The sequence below is a fragment of the Muscardinus avellanarius genome, assembly GCF_963383645.1.
Source record: "Muscardinus avellanarius genome assembly, chromosome: 11".
Taxonomy (NCBI): Eukaryota; Metazoa; Chordata; class Mammalia; order Rodentia; family Gliridae; genus Muscardinus; species Muscardinus avellanarius.
Window position 1 is genome coordinate 51,446,930 of NC_137797.1, and position 21,153 is coordinate 51,468,082.

Below are 21,153 nucleotides of genomic sequence, written 5' to 3' on the forward strand. Positions count from 1 at the left end.
CAGTAAGGTTGTTTATAGTATTTTTTTCCTCATCCAGAGTCTAATCTGGGGTAGCCTAACACATTTGGCTGTCATGACTTTTTTTTTTTTTCCCAAAGAGTTAAGGCGAATTGCTTTTATAAGATATTTCGCAATTTGGGTTTGGTTCATATTTTCTTGTGATTAAATTCAAGTGTCTGGAAGACTATTACATAGTTGATGTTGCATCTCCATGCCTTCCCCGAGAAAGATAATAACACCTCAAACACCTCATCGTTACTGATGTCAATGTTGATTCCCTTGTTGACACTGTCTATGGTCTTTCTTCACTATTACTTTCCCTTTTGTAATTTGTGGAAAGATTCTTTGTACCAATATCTTGCTTTTTCTCAAGTTTTTACCCAATAGTTTCAGCACCCTTCAATGATCATAAAGTATAATACAAGAAAAAAAGTGAAAGACAGCGAAGTTCTTTCAATATGAATTTAAAAAAGGGTACCACTCCTTAATAGGCAAAATGTTCTTTAAAATCAACAATACTAACCGATGGCTCCAGTAAAAAAAAAAAATTGTAGAGAATATATACATATATATCCTTTGGTTTTTTTGGTGGTGGTGGTACTGGGGTTCCTGGAAACCCTTCTACTTCCGGGCTACACTCCCAGACCTATTTTTGTACTTTTTAAAATTTGGGAACAGGGTCTCTTAAGCCAGAGAGGCTAGCTTCAAACCTGCGTGATCCTCCTGTCTCCGCCTCCCAAGCGTGGGGATTACAAGCATACGCCACCACACCCAGCAATAGTAGAGAACACTAAAAAGCAGTTTATATAAACTGGGCGTGGTGGTGCACGCTTGTGATCCCAGCATTTGAGAGGTTGGAACAGGAGGATCTCGGTTCAAGGACAGCCTCAGCTACTACTTAGTGAGGCCCTTTGCAACTCACTGAGACCCTGTTTCAAAATAAAGAATAAAAAATAGGGCTGGGGATGTAGCTCAGAGGTAGAATGCCCCTAGGTTCTCTCCTTCCATACCCAGTACCCCCCCCCAAAAAAAGCAGTTTATAAAATAAAAAAAACCTTAAATTTTACTAAGAAACAGAATCTAAAAGAAAAGAAAACTATTTTGCCTACCAAATTGGCACATATTCAAAGAACTAATAAAACCACTGAGGTCCTCTTATGCACTGCTGACAGGAGTGTAAATTAGACTCTTTGAAAGGAGTTTAGTATGTTTCTAGATACCTTAATGTTCATACATGCCTTGACCCAGAATCCTACTTCTTTGAATTTGCTCTAAAATAAGTCACACAAGTGTTAAAAAAAAAGATATATGCACAAGAATATTAGAATACTTATGACATGCTATTTAGAATAACAGAAATTGGGAAAAATAGACCATGAATATGGAATTCAGTGAAATATTACATAGCCATTTAGTAAATTATACAATGGTTCAAGAGAAAGAAAGCAGGTTGTAAAACTTTACACTCGGGGGAAAAATGTTTTTCTTAGTACTAGGATAGAACCCAAGGGTATTCTACCTTTGAGCTACACTCCACACCCTTTTTATTTTGAAACAGGGTTTCACTAAGTTCCTGAGGGCTTCACTAAGTTGCTGCAGCTGCCCTCAAATCTGCAATCCTCCTGTCTCAGCCTTACAAGCACTTGGATCACAGGTGTGCAGTACCATGATTTTGTCCTCAAAGATAAAAGCAACATACAGACAATTTCAAAATGAGAAAGTTCAGAGTATAAAATCTCCATGAGCACCTCTTGAAAAAAAAAAATCTTAACAATGAAATTCAGTCAATCAAGAATGATTCAAAAGAAAGAACTTGGGAATATAAAACCTGAAGGCGAAAAAAACTCAGTGATGAACAATGAATTCGTAAAATTGGGATTTTGATTGAATATCTGAGGGAATTGTGGCTGCAGATCAAAATGCACAAGTAATTAACTAGAAAAAGTAAGATGAGCAATAAAAACTGGGAGCTGGGAGGTGCAAAGATGTGCAATGCCCATTACCTCAGGATTCATATCTCAGAGTGCATCTCTACGACCTTCATCAGTCAGGTTTTCACTACTATAATGAACTACCTGAGACATGTTAACTTTATAAAGAAATGAGGCTTACTTAGTTTATAGTTTGAGAGGCTCAGGGGAACAGTGCTGGAATCAGCTAAGTTCTGGTGATGACCTGCTTGCTGGCAGAGTTCCAAGGCAAGGCACCATAGGGCAATAACTGGGAAGCACATGTGTCCAAAATGCCTGGCCTCACTCTTCTAATAGAACCACCAGGATTCAATGGCTGGGCCTCCACCTTAATGCCCTTATCTAAAACATCACTTTCCAAAGGCCTTACCTCTAGACACCATAGTTGGATTACATTTCTAACCTCTTCATATCATTAACACATGAACTTGGGGATTGATCTGCATGAGTTCAGGGGAACACACAACATTCAAACCATGGCACTACCTAAATCCGAACTGTTCAGTTAAAACACACACACACACACACACACACACATTTAGTTTTTAAAAATTGTCAGCTAGATGGGGTGGCACACTCTTGTAATCTCAGTACCTGGGAGGCTGAAACAGGAGGATCTCAGGTGCACAGCAGCCAGCCTCCACAAATAAATAATAAATAAATAAAATAATAATAATAAATAATATAAATAAAATAAAATAATAATAAATAATATAAAAAATAAAATAATAAAGAAAGAAAGAATAAAGAATAAAAAATAGGTATGGGGTTGTAGCTTGCAAGTAGAATGCCCCTGGGTTTGAACCCCAGTGCCACAATAAATAAATAAACAAATAAATAAATAAATATTGTCAAAATATACTCAAAAATAGAAAGAACATCTAAAAATGACTGGCAGCCATAGAATCAACAGAGGAAATGTTCCCCATAACCATCACCTTGTCTCTGTGTAAAAGAGCAAGGTCCAATTGCCTCATTAGTCATGCTTTTAAAACTTTAGCAACCTAATCATCCCTCCACTAATTTCACCTTATTAAAATATGAAATAGATGATTATTTAGATAATCTTTTTTTCTTTCTTACCAGAGGATATATTTTTTTCTTTTTTTTTTTTTAGGTGAAACTATCATACATTTTTTTCCAGAAAAAAATCTATCCTAACATGAAATATGAACTCTAAATACCCAAAACAATCTCGAAAAAAACAAAGCTAGAAGATGTACATTTTCTGATTTCAAACCTTATAAAGCTATATTAACTGAAACAGTGTAGTACTGCTATAAAGGCAGATATATAAACCAGTGGAGTAAAATAAAAAGCCTAGAGATAAATTCTTCCATATATTGTCAAGTTATTTTTGACAAGGTTTCCAAGGACATTTGGTGAAGGAAATAATGATCTTTTCACTAAATATTGTTAAAAATAATAATTACATGAAAAAGAATAAAGTTGGACTCTTACCTAATACCATATACAAATATTAACTCAAAATAGATAAAAGACCTAAATGTTAATCTTAAGACTATAAACTTTTAGAAGACAACCTGGGTCATAACACTTTACAACATTGAAATTGACAGTGATTTCTTGGATATGATTTCAAAGGCACAGGCAACAAAAGGGTAAACAAAAAACTTCCTAAAAAATAAAAAAAAATCGTACATCCAAAGACAATGTAAACAGTTAAAAGTTACTGATAGAATGGGGTAAAATATTTCCAAATGCTATGTCTGAAGGTATATTAATATTCCAAATAGAAATCCTAAAAATTAGCAACAATAAAAGCAAACAATACAATTTAGAAATAGGTAAAACACTAAAATAAATAATGAATCTCCAAAGATTTTAATCAATAAACACATGAATATATTCTTCTTTGCTTAGTTGTCTGCTGGATGGAAAATCTTGTTTCTCTGGTTCTGGTGTTTCTTTCTTTTTGTAGTTAATCTTTTTGAGTATTTTCTCTAGCGCTGGTTTTGAAGACATAAATTCCTTCAGTTTCTCTTTGTCATGGAAGCTTCTTATTTCCCCATCTAACTTGATAGATAGTTGTGCTGGGTAGGAAATTTGGGGCTGGAAGTTGTTTTCTTTCAGAGTTTGGAATATGTTACTCCAAGCCCTTATGGCTCTCATGACTTGGTTTGGGAAGTCTGGAGTGATTCTAATTGGTTTGCCTCTGAATGTCACTTGGCCTTTTGTTTTTGTTGCCTTTAAGATTCTCTGCTTGGCTTCCACATTGGTCATTTGACAATTATGTGGCGTGGGGAACCTCTTCTCTGATCCTGTCTAAAGGGAGTTCTATAAGTTTCCTGGACCTGTGTATTGATCTCTTGCTCTATGTTTGGAAAATTTTCTATTATTTCTTTGAAGATATTGACCCCTTTGGTTTCACCTTCTTTCCCCTCCTCTATTCCGATTATTCTTAGGTTAGCTCTGTTAAAATGGGCTCATATTTATTCAATGTCAGATTCCTGCTGTCTGATTTTTTTTCTAAATTATAAATTATGTGTTTGTTTTTGGAGTGATCCTCTTCTAGGAGCGAGATTCTATTCTCCATGTGGTCTAATCGATTGTTTATACTTTGAATTGAGGCCTTTACCTCAATGATTGCATCCTTTATGTCTTTTAGACTCTCTCTAAATTCTTTTCAAAGGTCCCGTATTATTTCTACAATTATATTCCTGATTTGATCTTCTGGAGATCTCTGAATTTCTGTGTTATCAGGTTCTGATAATATGGGGTTGTGGGCATTCATTGCTCTATTGTTCCTCTTTCCCATGCTTTCAGAAGTTTGTGCCTTCCCTGGATCACTACGACTTCACTTAGGGTGCTCTGTATCTCGAGTCTGTGGTAATCTCTGCCCCTGCTACTCCTTCACTGGGTTGGACTGCAAAATCTCAGACCCAGGGAGAATATCAAAGTCCTTGGGCGTGCAGTACAGGGATTTCTCCTTTAGGGCTGCAATTTCACTCACTGTTATTGTGTGTGTTGATCAGGAGCTCTCAAGGGTCTGGTGAACTCGCTGTCACTGCTGGCAATAAGGCACCACTGCTACAGCCTCGACCATGAGGCTGGAGCTGCTGGCAATATGGCGCCGCCGCCATGCCCTCGGCCATGAGACTGGCATATTTCTTTTCTGGTTTTGAGCTCTGTTCTGAGTCCCTGGAAGGTGTCAAGATGAGCTTGACCACTGGGAGTTTTAGACATTCTTTGTGCTGAAAGAACTGCTGAATTACACCCGAATGATCCACAGCTGCTCACTTCAGCTCCTTGTTTACCTTTCCTCTTTGGATCCTGGTGCTTTGAGGGAAGATGGTGCCGGCGCAGCCCTGCTGCTGTATTGCGGGCTTGAGTTCTGGTCTCTGGTTGTTCTTCTAGTCTCTTTTTTCTCTGTCCCTTGTGTTTACATTTTTTATTTCTCTGCTGATGGCATTTTCTGGCTATGAAAAGCGCTGATTTGGTGGCAATAGAGATTGAGTTTTTGCAGGGCTCGTAAACGCTGCTTTTCTCGGTAGCCATCTTCCTGGAAGTCCCTAGATAATCTAATAAGGCCTAAATAAATTTTGTGGAGCTTTTGCCAAGTACATTTAAATATTCAGCACCTCAACTCTTTCTCTCTCACTCTGGTAGCTCCCATGCTCTGTGCTGTTTTGATAAGAAGAATTGAGAGGTTTCTCTTTCCCTGTTCTAGAATTGCAGAACAATTAAGGAAGGCATCACCAACTCTATCCAGGGACACGAGATCAGAGGGTCCCCAGATAGGTGGCGCTCCCCATCCGGGTGGAGCATCTACCAAGTGCCTCAGGTTCACAGGAGAAAGATCCCTAAAAAAGTGTGATGTTGAGAAGTGGCCTTGCAGTGGGGTTTAATCTTGAGGTAGACTTGAAAGAGAGAGCAAGATGGGACACAGCCTTCTTCATTCATTCAACCAGTATTTACTAAGCATCTGCCAGGTGCCAAGCACTGTACATGGTTCTGAGGATACGGCAGAAATACATACATACATACATATATACATACACACATACATATATACATACATACATACATATATACATACATACATATATACATACATACCAATAACCTCCTAGGGGACTTGCATTCTAAAGGAGGCAGTGGATGGGAGTGGAGTGGAGTAGAATATACATGACACGTGAAAGACAGTGAGTAAGCCGATACATCAGACTGTGGTGAAAATAAAATAAGGTGGTAAGATTGACTGGCAGAAAGACCTCCTTTTGGCTCGGAGGCCTCTCTCGGGCAGGAGCTAGACATGCAAAGGTCAAGGGCAGAAGCCAGGCCTGGTGGCAATACCTGTAATCTCAGTACTGAAAAGGCTGAGATAGGAGGATCCCAGGTTTGAGGCCAGCCTCAACAACTTGAGGACACTCTGAGAAAACTAAAAAGACCCTATTTCAGAATGAAAAATAAAAAGAGCTGGGTGTGTATCTTGAAAGTAAAATGCCTCTGGGTTCAATCCCCAGTACCAAAAAATAAAAAGAATAAAGATCCAGGCAAAGCGCATCATTCAGGACAGTGAAGGCAGAGCTGGGGCCGCCCTGTGTACAGCATCTTCAAGCAAAGGAGGAGGGGGGGAGGGGGGAGGGGGGAGCAAGGGGGAGGAGAGGGGAGGAAGAGGGGGAGGAGGAGGGGGGAGGAGGGGGAGGAGGAGGTCAGAGCAATGTAAAACCTCGGAGAAAGGACATGATATGCTTCACGATTTTTTTAAATTTTATCATTATTTTATTATTATTTATTATGATGATTTTATTATTCTACCCCAGACCTATTTTATTTTTATTTTGAAACAGAGTCTCACTAGGTTGACTTGCTGAGGCTATCCTTAAACATGTGATCCTCCTGTCTCTGCCTTCCAAGCACTAGAATCATAGGTGTGCACCACCACACTCCGCTCCACTTCACATTTTTAAAAAGTTATTTGGGTTGTTTCATGGGAAAGGATCTAAGGGGACAAGAACAGAAGGAAGACTAATTTGAACAACACTGCACTTGCCCAGGGACACCTTGAGTTTGGATTTCTTACTCTGAGCTAAACAAAAAGCTAAGCACTTTTCCTACACTATCTCATTTAATCTTCCTTACAGCCCTAGGATACGAACATTGATATTATTCCCAGTTACAAATAAATTACAGATAAGGCCCAGTGATTTTGCAGGCTAACTAGCTTGCCCAGGGTCACACAGCATGTAGGAGACACAGGGAGAAGACAGCCCAGGCTTGCCTGGGCTCCAGAGCATGCCCTCCCCATCGCCCACCTCTGCCCTCTGCTCCTCCAACCACAGAAAGGACTGACTGGCTTCTGCTGTTTCATGGGGCCCTGGGCAAGTGGATTGCTAAGAAAAGCAGATGGAGAGAGGAATCTGTTTAGTTTCCCACTGAAGCCCTGCTGGTGTCCCATCTGCTTTAGACGGCACTCCCACCCGAAGCACACATGTGTGTGAGTGTACACACACGATTTCCTACGTAGAAGCAGGTGGCTCAGTGATTCTAGAACCTGACCAATATGTCACTTGCTTTCCATGAGCCCCCTTCCCGCCCCAGATAGAAATAGAAGGGCCCAGGTCCCAGGGCCGCCTGATAAGACTTGCCCAAACACCTTAATGGACAGGAGAGACGATCACTTGGTAGCTGGCTTTTTCCAGGACTCCAAAATCACATCTGTGCTTTCCCAGCCCAGAGGAAATTACTCGACAAAATAAATCTAGAGTGTCAGATAAAACTGTTTTCAGGAGGTTTACACACACAGAGCAACTCTCAAATGGCTCTTAAAATAAATCTCAGGCTTTTAAAAATAATCACTTTACTCTAAATGTCTTAGCACTTGTGTGTAACACCCAAGCCTGCTAAGAGTGCACCTGCGGGCATCCTGTCCGTTTCATCCCCTGATCCCGCTCCTTTCTACATTTCTACCATCTTCTTTTGTGGCAGGGAGGGGCTGCCATGGTGCCGCTCGCAAGAGAGGAAGCCGCCCAGACCCCTGGAAGACTCCAAGTGCTTCTCCATTGCTTTTGAAAAGCAAAGCGCTGGCTCTTCCTCTGCCTCCCCCTCCAGGCACAGGGACAGTCCTGCTTCCTTGGCTTTAGGCAGATAAGAATAAGATACTTGGTTATGCATATCAACCTATCAGAGAATACACAGACAAACCCAAGTTGCATCCCCAGACCTTTGGGGGCTTCTGCAGGGTGTGAGCAGGGTGGACACAGCCAGGATGTTCCTTTCAGGACTCCCTGTCTCCTCCATCTCCTGCTCATCCTTCACCAACTAAGCCTGTGTAGAGAGAGCCCCTTCCTTGTTTCTGCTGGGTAGCCCCCCTCCCAAATCACTCTGCACACCCTGATGTCCCTGTTCCTTTCTTTCCTTCTCTTTCTTTCTTCTTTTTTCTTTTTTTCTTTTCTTTTCTTTTCTTTTTTTTTTTTTTTTTTTTTTTGGTACTGGGGATGGAACCCAGGTGCATTCTAACTCTAAACTATATTCCCAGCCCTATTTTTTATTCTTTATTTTGAAACAGGGTCTCACTGAGTTGCAGAGGGCCTCACTGAGTAGCTGAGGCTGTCCGCAAACCGTGATCCTCCGGTCTCAGCCTCCCGAATGCTGGGGTCACAATCATGCGCCACCACGCCCGGCTCTGTTCCTTTATCTACTCTTTCACCCTTTGTGCCACACAATGATGTCCAGAGTATTCAAACAGGTACAATGACAATGTGCTCATTACAATCTGGTTGTTTAGTAATTCTAAAAATCATCTGGATGTGGTGGTGCATACCTGAAATCTCAGTACTTTAGAGGCTGAGACAAGAGGATTGGCAGGTCCATGGCCACCTTCAGCAACTTAGGGAGGCCCTCTGCAATTTAGTAAGACCTTCTTTCAAAATAAAAAAAAAGTAAGGCTGAGGGTATAGTTCAGAATGCCCCTGGGTTTAACCCCCAGTGCTACAAAATAAATTAAATTAAATTAAAAATAAAAAGGGCTTGAAGTGTATGTAAATCAGAAGTAGAATGCCCCTGGGTCCAATCCCCAGTACAAGAAAAAATATTCTATAAAGCAATAGTGAGGTTTTTCTGCTGATTATCCTTTTAATTTAAACCCAGCTTCCTTTTTTTTTTTTTTTCCGATTCTGAGGATGGAAACCAGGGTCATTGTACCTCTGAGCTACACCCCAGCCCTATTTTTTTGTCTTTTTATTTTTGAAATAGGATCTCACTGAGTTGTGAGGGCTTCTATAAGTAGCTGAAGCTGTCCATGAACCATGATCCTCCTGTCTCAGCCTCCCAAATGCCGGGATTACAAGCATGCACCTCCACACCCGGCCCCAGCTCCCTTCTGATATGGCATGTTCATGAGAAACTGAAACAGAATCAATAATAGATATTATAAGAAGGAGAAGGAGGAGGAGGAGACAAGTACTCCCTTTCATTTACTAAGACTTTTGTCTTGAAAATCCACTGAAGATAAAACAAGATCTAAAATCTGGCATTGGTGTTTAGAGTCACAACCAGCTCAGAGTTAGATGAGTAAAGATAACATTTTCCCCAGAGACATTTCCAGTTATTAACTAATTGTTTCAATCGCTGATTTGCACATTTCCTTAGTGCCCATTCCTATGTCCAGTAGTAAAGCCACAGACAGGGTCACAGTCCAGTGAGATGCTGAAGAAAACAAGCTATAGACGTGCAAGGTGTTGAGCTTTAGGATGAATGTATGCTTGGAGATTACAGAGGCCTTTCGACCAGGCTGGCCAGGAGGAAGCCAAGGCCTTCTTTTTTGGGGGGCGGGTGGTACTGGGGTTCCTGGAAGCCCTTCTACCTCCGGGCTACACTCCCAGACCTATTTTTACATTTTTATTTGGAAACAGGGTCTCCTAAGCCAGCGCGCACGGCTGGCTTTGAACCTGCGTGATCCTCCTGTCTCTGCCTCCCAAGTGCGGGGATTACAAGTGTGCATCACCACGCCCGGCACAAAGCCAAGGCCTTCTGCAGGTGACACTTGAGAGGACTTTCTAAGTGAGGTGACAGGGGATGATAAACATTCTAGGAACAGAAAAGAGTGTGTGCAGTATCAGGACTGCTGGGGAAACGTGCCGACACTGGCCACAGCCAGGAGGCGGGTCAAGAACAGGGCAACGCCATTCATGAACCCCACTACCAGCTCTGTGTACTTCCATTTCAACCATGTAGCAATCATATGCCCCCCCCCTCTCTCTCTCTCCTATAAGATTCTCTGGGACAGAAATTATCATTTATTATACATATCCTAAACTTCTAGAGCAGGACCTAGGACATGATGTTAGTACCATAAACACCAAATTTGCTACATGAGTGCATAAAGCTTTGAATGGATATATGTAATTGTGAGTTGTGAAAAGTATGTCGAGAGATACTGCTCCAGACAGCAGTTTTTAGAGAGATGTGATCCGGTGTATCATTTCAAAAGGTCATTCAGCCTACAGTCGGGGCACTGAACCCAAGCTGAGCAGGACTGGAGTAAGGAGCGTAGTAGAGAACATTACCGACATTAGCCTTCCCTCATCATACTGCTCAGCACACAGTGCACACCTGCTGGGGGCCCGGCGGGGTGCTAAGCGCCAGAGATACAGGACAAAGGAGCGTTAGCAGTTAAGGGTCCTGATCCTACAGTGAGGCCGAGACTCAAGTCCTGGCTGAGACACTTCCCAGCTGAGCAGCTGTAGGCAAATCAGCTAGCTTCTTAGCACCTCCATTTCCTTATCTGTGAAAACTGTGAAGAGTATCCACCTCGGAGAGTTTTTTGCACACAAAGCACTTAGCATAGTCACCTGTTCCATAAATGCTACTCTCTGTCATTATCATCAGTGTCTGTGCTCAAGAATTTCATTGGCCAAAGAGACTAGCGACATAAAGACAGCCCAGGGCAACATGATGTGACAGTGGAGATGCGCACAGGGTGAAATGGGACACCAATGTGACTCACAGGAGCAAGACTTGCTGGAAAACGCTTCTGGAGACAGAGGTCACTGTGCCCAGAACTGTCAACCAAAGTGGATCTTGGGATATTGAATGCCATGAGACTCTGACCTGGCCGTGAGACTCTGACCTCGCACAAACCTATGCACATCTGGTCCCCACTTGGTATTTAGTGACCTCATGTTAACAGAGTGGACCAGCCTCCATGGGGGGTATTTGCACCAGAGAAATCAGCAAGCATGATAAATCCGGGTTGATCCCCCCCCCCAACTGCAGAGAGCAGGTTATTAACCATTTACCAGGACATCTCTGTATGTTAGTCATATTTGGGAGGCTAAATCACTGGATGTTGTGACTGGTTGAAAGGAATCTGGGCGATTGCCCAGGCCCCCTCCTGATACTCATGCTGGTGCCTTGAGATGAGAAAGGAGATTGGGGAGAGCCGCATGGGAAGGAGCAAGAGGAGTCCGTCTGCTCAAGGCCAAGCCACATGAATCATGCCATGTGCACTCTTAGAAGCCAACGGCAGGGCATTGCCCCCGAGGAAAACCCCACCTGAGGAACTGGAACCCTGGGAATTCCCTGGCCTGATCTCTTTATATGGGCAGCTGTGTATTGATCCAGAAAGGGACTAATCAGTACATCTCAACAGATGCAACATGACCCATTGTTGGAAATAGTGACTGAATTGAAAGGTTCTCTGGACTTTAACATGAGGTGAATCACCTGGAATATATGTGGCTGATAATTGAGAGATAAAATGAAAATTAACCTTTATTCAACTTGAGTAAATAAATAGTTCAAACACATTGTAAAACCGGATGGCAACCTCCACATGGGTTTTCTATAACTGTCAGGGATGCAAAATTATTGAAAAGACTACTAAAAACTTGGCTGCTGAACTCTGAAAACAGTAGATGAAGCTTGTGTGTGTCTACCAAGAAGCAGCGCGCAGCTGGACTTCCTGCCTTTCCTGTTCAGATGACCACAGGCAGATTAGGAAGCTCAATGGAATGTCTGTCTGTCTGTCTGTCTGTCTGTCTGTCTGTCTCTCTCTCTCTCTCTCTCTCTCTCTCTCTCTGTCTCTCTCTCCCCTCTCTTTCCCTCTCTCTCTGTCTCTCTCCCTCTCTCCTTCTCTCCCTCTCTCTCATACTTTTATTGGTGCATTGTAATTAACGTCATAGTGAGGTTCGAAATGATTCAAACAAACCTGCACATTTTCCTTGGTGTATTTTCTTCCACATACCCCCAACTTTCTCCTCCTGTCTCCTCATACAAATCAGTGAGATTCATAGAGATACCTTCCATATGGACAAAACGTTATTTGACCTGTTTCTTTCCTCGGTCTTCCTTTTTCCTCTCCCTACCTTCCTTCCCCAACCCCCTTGTGCTATTCAACTGGTCTCTGTCCTCATTTGTGAAGTCAGTTTTGTTTCCTATTTTCTGTCTAGTTATGAGAGGACACAAAGGATCCGTGACTTTCTGAGACTGGCTGATCTCATTTAGCATAATAGCCTCTAGTTCCATCGTTTTCCTGCAAATGACATAATTTTGTTCTTTGTGGCCGAGTAAAATTTCATTGGGTATCTATACCACATTTTCTTTATCCATTCATCTGTTGCCAGACACCTAGATGGGCTCCATAACTTGGCTGTTGGGAATGCGTATATTGATTTCAGCGAGACACTTAACAAAATTACTTGTTCATTCTTTCATTCAACATTCAATAAATCTTTAATGACATGCCATGTGTCAGGCGCTGAGGTGTAATAGTGAACAGCTCTCGGGCTCTCCTTCATGTAGGGGAGAGAAGCACGGACACTTAGGGCAATAACAGCAGAATGAGAAGTCAGACCAAGGCGGCGTTTAGGAGGGCTCCTCACCCGGTGTGTGTGTGCGCGGGGCTAGGACAGTCCAAAGAAGGATGCCCATAGTTGTGTAATCTTACATGGAGAAAAGGGAGAGGAATTACATTAGCATTACACAGACTTGAGTGAATTTGTACCTGGGAGAACAAGTGCCCCCCAGAATATTAACTTGGAGAAAAGTCTTAAAATTTAACATTAAAAACACTCTGCTTGACCTCTTCCCTTTTGTGGGTTTCCAACGTGCTTGCTGCTGTGGGGTCCTCACGGCACTGCCCAGCCATCGCCATGGTGAAACTGAGCAAAGATGCCAAGCAGAGGCTGCAGCAGCTCTTCAAGGACAGCCAGTTGGCCATCCGTCGGAGCTTTATTCCTCTTGTGATTTACCTGGGATTTAAAAGGGGTGCAGATCCTGGAATGCCCGAGCCGACAGTTGTGAGCTACTTTGGGGATAAAGGACTATGTGATCGTCTCGATTTGGAAGCAGCCATTGAACAGTGACAACACGGATCATGGGTGCTATGGCTGGGATAATAAATGGGACTTCAGCCAGGCGTGGTGGCGCACACTTGTAATCCCAGCATTTGGGAGGCTGAGATAAGATGATCCGGGTTTGTGGACAGCCTCAGCTACTTAGTGAGGCCCTTTGCAACTCAGTGAGACCCTGTTTCAAAATAAAGAATTAAATTCTACCTGCAGCTTGGAGGTAGAATGCCCCTGGGTTTCATCCCCAGTACTACACACACAAAAAAAAATTAAAAAATAAACGGGACTTCATTCATACGTCACCAGCTGGAAAAATGACACAGGGCTCTTACTTCTTAGATGCATCAGAGGCCGAGTGGAACTTTTACTGGCTTATTTATGATAGACTGTATCAAAATAAATATTTTCAACAATGCAAAAAATCACTCTGCTCACACCCTTCTTAATAATGTCATTGGTAATTTGGATAAATACAGAGAACCCAAATTGTCCAAGTATGCAGCAAGCCAGAAGGAAACAGGCAAGGCAGAATATAGTCTAAGGGTGTTGAATCGATTTTTAATTGACAGGATTGATGGCTGTCCCTGACAAGATGAAATTTAGTAGGCTAATCATAGAGTTTTGCATTAATTTTTCTTATTATGTAAGTAAGATATAGAAAAATTTGGCTTGCGAATGAATAGAAACAGAAGCTGAAGAAAAAAAATTTTAAGTTATAGGAACACATCATATAATCTCATTGGTTTTATATCCAAGGTGTTAAAGAATTATTACTCTATTTTGGTTTAAAAAGTCTAGTTTTGCCGGGCATGCTGATGCACACTTGTAATCCCAGTACTTGGGAGGCTGAGACAGGAGGCTTGCAGATTAGAGGACAGCATCAGCAAATAGGGAGACTCTCATCAACCTAGTGAGACCCTGTTTTGAAATAAAAATAAAATGGGGGATAGAGAACCAAGAACAGTCTGAATGTATGCCATTTTCAATATGATCCATATAAAAATAAAAAGTAGGACTTCCGGGAAGATGGCGACTGAGAAAAGTGGGGCTTAAGAGCCCCGCTAACAACAAATATCCATTACCACAAAATCAGCGCCTTTCAAAGCCAGAAAACAACATCACCAGAGAAACAAAAAAAATCACCAGGCTCCAGAGAGAAAGCGGACTGAGAACAGAGCCACAGAGGAGATCCTCACGCCCGAGGACGCAGCAGACGCGGCAGCAGCGCCATACTGCCGGCGGCATCGGCGAATTCACGGGACGGCCACAGCAAGCCGAGGGGAGCCGCTGCGGAACAGCCAGGCGGATTTCTCAGCGCAGAGGACATCTAAAGCTCCCAGTGTCTGAGCTCAGCACACGCTGCAGGGATTCAGAGTGGAAATCAAAACCAAGAAGAAAAAAAAACGCCAGCCCAACAGCCGAGGGCGTAGCAGCGGCGCCATATTGCCACCAGCGGCAGCAGCACCGAATTCACTACAGCTACATCTGCGTACTCAAGAACAGTGAGTCAAATTGCGGGCCACAGCGGAGAAATCCCAGTACTGTACTCACTGGGACTTGACCCAGTGGGAGAAGGGCGGTGGCAGTGATATCACACCATAGGAGAACGTGCAACCTGGCACCCCACACAGTCTAAAGCAGCCTCTGTCGACTCTCTGGGTCGGAGACTCTGTGATACAACCCAGTAAAGGAGTAGTGGGGTCTGAGATACTACTGACTCGAGATCCAGAACACCTTAAGTGAAGTCATAGTGACCCAAGGGAAGAACCCAGAGAAGGCACAAACTTCCAAAATAATGGGAAAGAGGAATAATACTGGAGCAATGAATGCTCACAACCCCACAACATCAGAACCCGATAAAACAGAAAATCAGAGATTTCTAGAAGATCAAATCAGGAAAATAACTGTAGAAATAATAGAGGTGCTTCGAAAAGAACTCAGAGAGAGCCAAAAAGAGATAAAGGATGCAATTAATGAAGTAAAGGCCTCAATTCAAAGCACAAACAACCGATTAGAACACATGGAGAACAGAATCTCGCTCTTAGAAGATGATCATTCCAAAAATGAACGCATAGTTTCTAATCTAGGAAAAAATATCCGACAGCAGGAATCTGATATTGAAGAAATATGGGCCCATTTTAAGAGACCTAACCTAAGAATAATTGGAATAGAGGAGGGAAAAGAAAGTGAAACCAAAGGGATCAACAATCTCTTCAAAGAAGTAATAGCAGAAAATTTTCCAGACATAGAGCAAGAGGTCGATACGCAGGTCCAGGAAACTTATAGAACTCCCTTTAGACAGGATCGGAGAAGAGGATCCCCACGCCACATAATTGTCAAAATGACCAATGTGGAAGCCAAGCAGAGAATCTTAAAGGCAACAAAAGCAAAGGGCCAAGTGACATTCAGAGGCAAACCAATTAGAATCACTCCAGACTTCCCAAACCAAGTTATGAGAGCCAGAAGGGCTTGGAGTAACATATTCCCAATTTTGAAAGAAAACAACTTCCAGCCAAAAATTTCCTACCCAGCAAAACTTTCTATCAAATTAGATGGAGAAATAAGAAGCTTCCATGACAAACAGAAACTGAAGGAATTTATGTCTTCAAAACCAGCACTAGAGAAAATACTCAAAGAGATTAACTACAAAGAAGAAATAGGTAACACAAATCAGAACTAGAGAAACAAGAGTTTCCATCCAACAGACAACTAAGATTGGTTATCTGTGGAGATTCATTATTTATGTTAGTCTGTTAGCTATCTCTAAAGGGTATTGTTTGCCTTTATTGTTGTTAATTTTTAGGATTTCTAGTTGGAATATTAATATACCTTCAGATATAGCATTTGGAAATATTTTATCCCATTCTATTAGTAACTGTTAACTCTGTTTACATTGTCTTTGGATATACAATATGTTTTTTAATTTTTAGGGAGTTTGTATACTCTTCTGTTGCCTGTGCCATTGAAATCATAACCAAGAAATCACTGCCAATTTCAATGTTGTGAGGTTTTATGACCCAGATTTTCTCCTAAAAGTTTATAGTCTTAAGATTTATATTTAGGTCTTTTATCTATTTTGAGTTAATATTTGTATATGGGATTAGGTAAGGGTCCAATTTTATTCTTTTCCATGTAATTATTATTTTTCAACAATATTTAGTTAAAAGATTATTATTTCTACCACCAAATGTTCGTGGAAACCTTGTCAAAAATAACTTGACAATATAGGGAAGAGTTTAGGTCTAGGCTTTTATTTAACTCCAATGGTTTATATATCTGCCTTTAGAATAGTACTACACTGTTTCAATTATTGTAGCTTTATATGTTTGAAATCAGAAAATATATATCTTCTAGCTTTGTTCTTTTTCAAGATCGTTGTGGGTACCTAGAGTCCATATTCCATATTAGGATAGATTTTTTTTCTGAAAAATAAATATATAAATATATGATAGTTTCACCTAAAAAATAGAAAAAAATAGATTCTCTGGTAAGAAAAAAAGCAAAAAGAAATATTGAAATGTTATCTTTAAGTCATCAAAGGCTTGGTATCAGACAAATGAAACTGTTATGTGAGATTATCATTTTTAATTTTGGATAAATTGCTATAATACTAGATGTCAACTACTAAGCCAAGCATAGGAGGGGGGGATAGGGAGAGAACGGGGTGGGGATCGGGTGGGGACTGACTGGGCAATGTGTGCATGTATGTCTACAAAAGTATGTATCCCACTATGATGTATAAATACAGTGCACCAATTAAAAATAAATATGAAAAAAATAGAGAAAAAAAATAATATAAATAAATAAATAAAACATGGTAATCATATCCAATATTAAAAAAAATAAAAATAAAAATAAAAATAAAAAGTAATAAAAAATAAAAATAGGACTGGGAGTGTAAGTCAGAGGTAGAATGCCCAATCTCCAGTACCAAAATAAATAAGTAAATAAAATCTAATTTTGTCAAAAACCAAAAAGGAGGAGGAAGAAAAAGAGACAAAAACAAAGGAAAAGAAACAAAGAAAGAAAGAAGAGGAAAAAAGAAGGCATAAGAGAAAGAAGACGTGTTCTAGCCCAACATGGTGGTACATGCCTCAGCACTTGGAAGATTGAGAAAGAAGGATCACAGCTTCGAGGCCAGCCTCAGCCACTTAGCAAGGCTCTCAGCAACTGAGTGAGACCCTGTTTCAAAATAAAAATTAAGCTGGGTGTGGTGGCTCTTGCTTGTAATCCCAGCATTCGGGAGGCTGAGACTGGAGGATCACGGTTCGCGGACAGCCTCAGCTACTTAGTGAGGCCCTCTGCGACTCAGTGAGACCCTGTTTCAAAGTAAAGAATAAAAAACAGGGCTGAGGGTGTAGCTCGGGGGTAGAATTCCCCTGGGTTCCATCCCCAGTACCACAAAAAAATTAAATTAAATTAAATTAAAGTTAAGGAGGGCTGGGGACATGGCCTTGAGATAAAATGTCCCTGGGTTCAATCTCCAGTACTGCAAAAAAAAAAAAAAAAAAAAAAATGAGTTGTGAGAAAAGAAAAAAGAAAAGGAAGTGGAGAACAAGGAAGGAGAAGAAGAGGAAGAAAATTGTCCCAAAGGAAGGACAGCTAAGGAGGGGATCTGCCAGGCAGGGTCAACTGAACCTGTAATCCCAGTACTCGGGAGACTGAAACAGGAGGATCGCAGGTTCACAGCAACCAGGGAGACACTTTCAAAACAAAAAGAGTTGAGGGTGTGGCTCAAAGGTAGAATGCCCCTGGCTTCAATCCCTAATATCAAAATAATAATTAGTAAGAATAATAATAATAAAAGAGAGGATTCTACCCTCAAGCTCCACAAAGGAGTCTGACTCACTTGGGAAGTACAGTGTTGAATACTAAATCTGCCCCCGAATGACGTTGCATGCCACAAGTTCAGGAAAATGTGACAAGATAGCTGCCCACGGTGGGTTTCCAGGATGCCTGTCCTTTCAGAGGTGCCTCAAGAATGTCCTCCTGTCCTACCAAACCAAGCAGGGAAGGAGAAACCCAAACAGAGGCTCTACCACCCAACAGAGCCCTGGCTGAGGGCTGAGCCCTCAGTCAGTTTCAGGACTCTATCCTCTGGGTTACAAGAGGTTACTATTATTCGTAATTATTACAATTGAAGCCAGAGGCATTCTACCTTTGAGCTACACCCTCAACTCTTTTTGTTTTGAAACCGGCAATCCAGGAGGCTTGGGAACCTGGCAAGGACCTAGGCTTGGATTTTTTTTCATTTGTGGATTCAACAAATACGTTTGAGTGGCTGCTGTGTGCCAGTCTGCAGGCAGTGAAGCTATGAAAATGAGACCTAGTGCCTTCCTTCCAGTTGGCCACTGGAGACAGACCCAGAAAAAGGCAATGGCATGCTTTCAACATGCCGTGGAAACGCACTGGGAGCTCTTGAGGGAATGATGCCAAAGCCCAGACCTCGGGACAACGGCTGAAATCAAGGTGAGTGAGAGGCCAGGGTGCCAGGAAGAGGGGAAGCTGCAAGTCAAGCAGACCTGGGTTAATTTCCAATTTTACATAATTTCTCTGGACCTATTTTCCAACATGGAGAAAGGAGATGAGTTTTGCCCCCTTAGAGAGTTGCTTGCAGACGAAACATGCTAACATGTATAGTCCCCTTATGGAGGAGTAGATGCATAGTAATTGTGTGTCCCTTTCTGAGAACAATGAGCCAATTGCTGAACTCAGAGTAGATCACTTTCATCAAAATAGGGGTTTAAGCCTAAAGATATAAAATTGCAACTGGGTGGTTAGGTGAAGCCTAAAGATAGAAATTTGCAACTGGGTATTGTGGCACAGGCCTGCAATCCCAGTATTTGGGAGGCTGAGAGACAGCCTGAAGGTTCAATTTAGCAAGGCCTTCTTTTAAAATTAAAAAATAAAATGCCAGAGCCAGGTGTGGTGGTGCAGGCTTGTAAGCCCAGCATTCGGGAGACTGAGACAGGAGGATCACAGGTTCATGGCCAGCCTCAGCTACTTAATAAGGCCCTTTGCAACTCAGTGAGACCCTGTTTCAAAATAAAGAATAGAAAATAGGGCTGGGGTTGTAGCTCAAAGGTAAAATACCCCTGGGTTCCATCTCCAGTACTTGCAAAAAAAAAAAAAAAAAAAAAAAGGCCAGGTGTGGTGGCGCACATTTGTAATCTTGGCACTTGGGAGGCTGAAAAAGAAGGATCACAGGTTTCCAGCCAGCCTCAGCAATTTAGTGAGGCCCTCCATAATTTAGTGAGAACCTGTTTCAAAATAAAGAAATAAAAATAAGCCTGGAGTTGTAGCTTGGAGGTAGAATGCCCCTGGGTTCCATCCCAAGTACTGAAAAATAAATAAATAAAAAACAAAAAGGCCACGTATGGTGGCTCACATTTGCAATCCTGGTACTTGGGAGGCTGAAACAGAAGGATGGCAGGTTTGCAGCCAGCCTCAGTAACTTAGTGAGGCCTTCCAAAATTTAGTGAGACCTGTTTCAAAGTAAAGAAATAAAAATAGGGTTGGGGGTATAGCTCGGGTTCAATCCCCAGTGCTGCAAAAATAAAAGAAAAAGGGCTAAGGAGGTGGCTCAGGGATAGAATGGCCCTGAGATCAATTTCCGGTACCCAACTACAAAAGAAAGAAGGAAAGGAAGGCAGGGAGGCAGGGAGGCAGGGAGGCAGGGAGGCAGGGAGGCAGGGAGGCAGGGAGGCAGGGAGGCAGGGAGGCAGGGAGGCAGGGAGGGAGGAAGGGAGGGAGGAAGGGAGGAAGGGAGGAAGGGAGGAAGTAAAAAGGAAAAGAAGGAAGGAAAAAAGTTGCTGCCTCTGTTGAGAGAAGGGGTGGTTTGGGGCCACCAGTGGCCACTTTGTGAGAGAAGAATTAGTGACTAGGGATAAAATGAGGGAGGGGATCTCAGGGAGACTCTTCCAAAGACTGACCTTGTTCACTTTTGTATTCTGACATCTAGCTCTTGAATATGGAGGCTCGTGAGCCAGTACATGTCTTTTTCTGCTTTTTCCTGTGGGAAGGCTGAGTGAGATGCTGATGGAAAGTTTTGGATTTGGCAAAAGAAGACAAAGATGTTGCCCCAACCTCAGATTTATCAATGTGCTTTCAGAAACATTTGTCAACTTTATAAGGCTCATTGTTATTTCGTGCATGCGTGTGAGTTCTGGGGATTGAACCCAGGGGTGCTCTATCTCTGAGACACACCTCCAGCCTATTTTATATATTTTTTTATTTGGAAACAGGATCTCACTATATTTCCGGGGGCCTCACTAAATCGCGATCCTCCTGTCTCAGCCTCCTGAGGGAGGTTACAGTGTGCGCCACCACATCCTGCTAAGGCCCATTATTTTGTTTCTGTAAGATGGCTTCCTCTCAATGACCTGTGAGGTGCCAGCAAGTTTATGGAAATGAAGGTTTATGAAATGTCAGACTCCACAGCAGGCATAATACAAACGGGACAGTGAGGAGGAAACTGCAAAGACAGGTTAGGAGCGGGCCGGTGAAGTAAGGGCAGGTAAAAGCCGGTGGTTGCAATTGGACGTGTTCTCCCCAATAGTTCACAAGAAGCCAGCAAAGGGAGGACACGTTCTGAGCATTAGCTCACACCCCTGACCTCCTCCCCACCTCTCAAGGTTTTTGCAGATTCCCAGCAGAAACCTGCCTCTCCCCAGGAAGGAGCAGACTCCTGGCTTTGTCTTTTCCTCATGAGGATTAAAACAGGAAGTGGTAGCGTCAGTGCTTGAGACACACAGATAATAGATTTCAAAGGCCCCCTCTTCTGATCATCGGGATCATCTTACAGTAACAGCTGGTCTTACTCTTTTATAGTCACACAAAAACCATCCAAAGGACACTGGCCCCCAGCA

At 42.2% G+C, this 21,153-nt stretch overlaps 1 protein-coding gene and 1 pseudogene across 2 annotated transcripts in view; one reads left to right on the forward strand and one right to left on the reverse strand.

Moving 5' to 3' along the window:
- MYRFL (myelin regulatory factor like) overlaps nt 1-21,153 on the reverse strand; it is a gene marked incomplete at both ends in the record, with an annotated part of 137,965 nt that overhangs the window by 95,036 nt on the left and 21,776 nt on the right. The gene's annotated exons all lie outside the window — the stretch shown is intronic.
- LOC308270084 (mitochondrial import receptor subunit TOM7 homolog) lies at nt 13,088-13,254 on the forward strand (annotated as a pseudogene). Its single transcript has one exon. The product of its transcript is annotated as a mitochondrial import receptor subunit TOM7 homolog (transcript).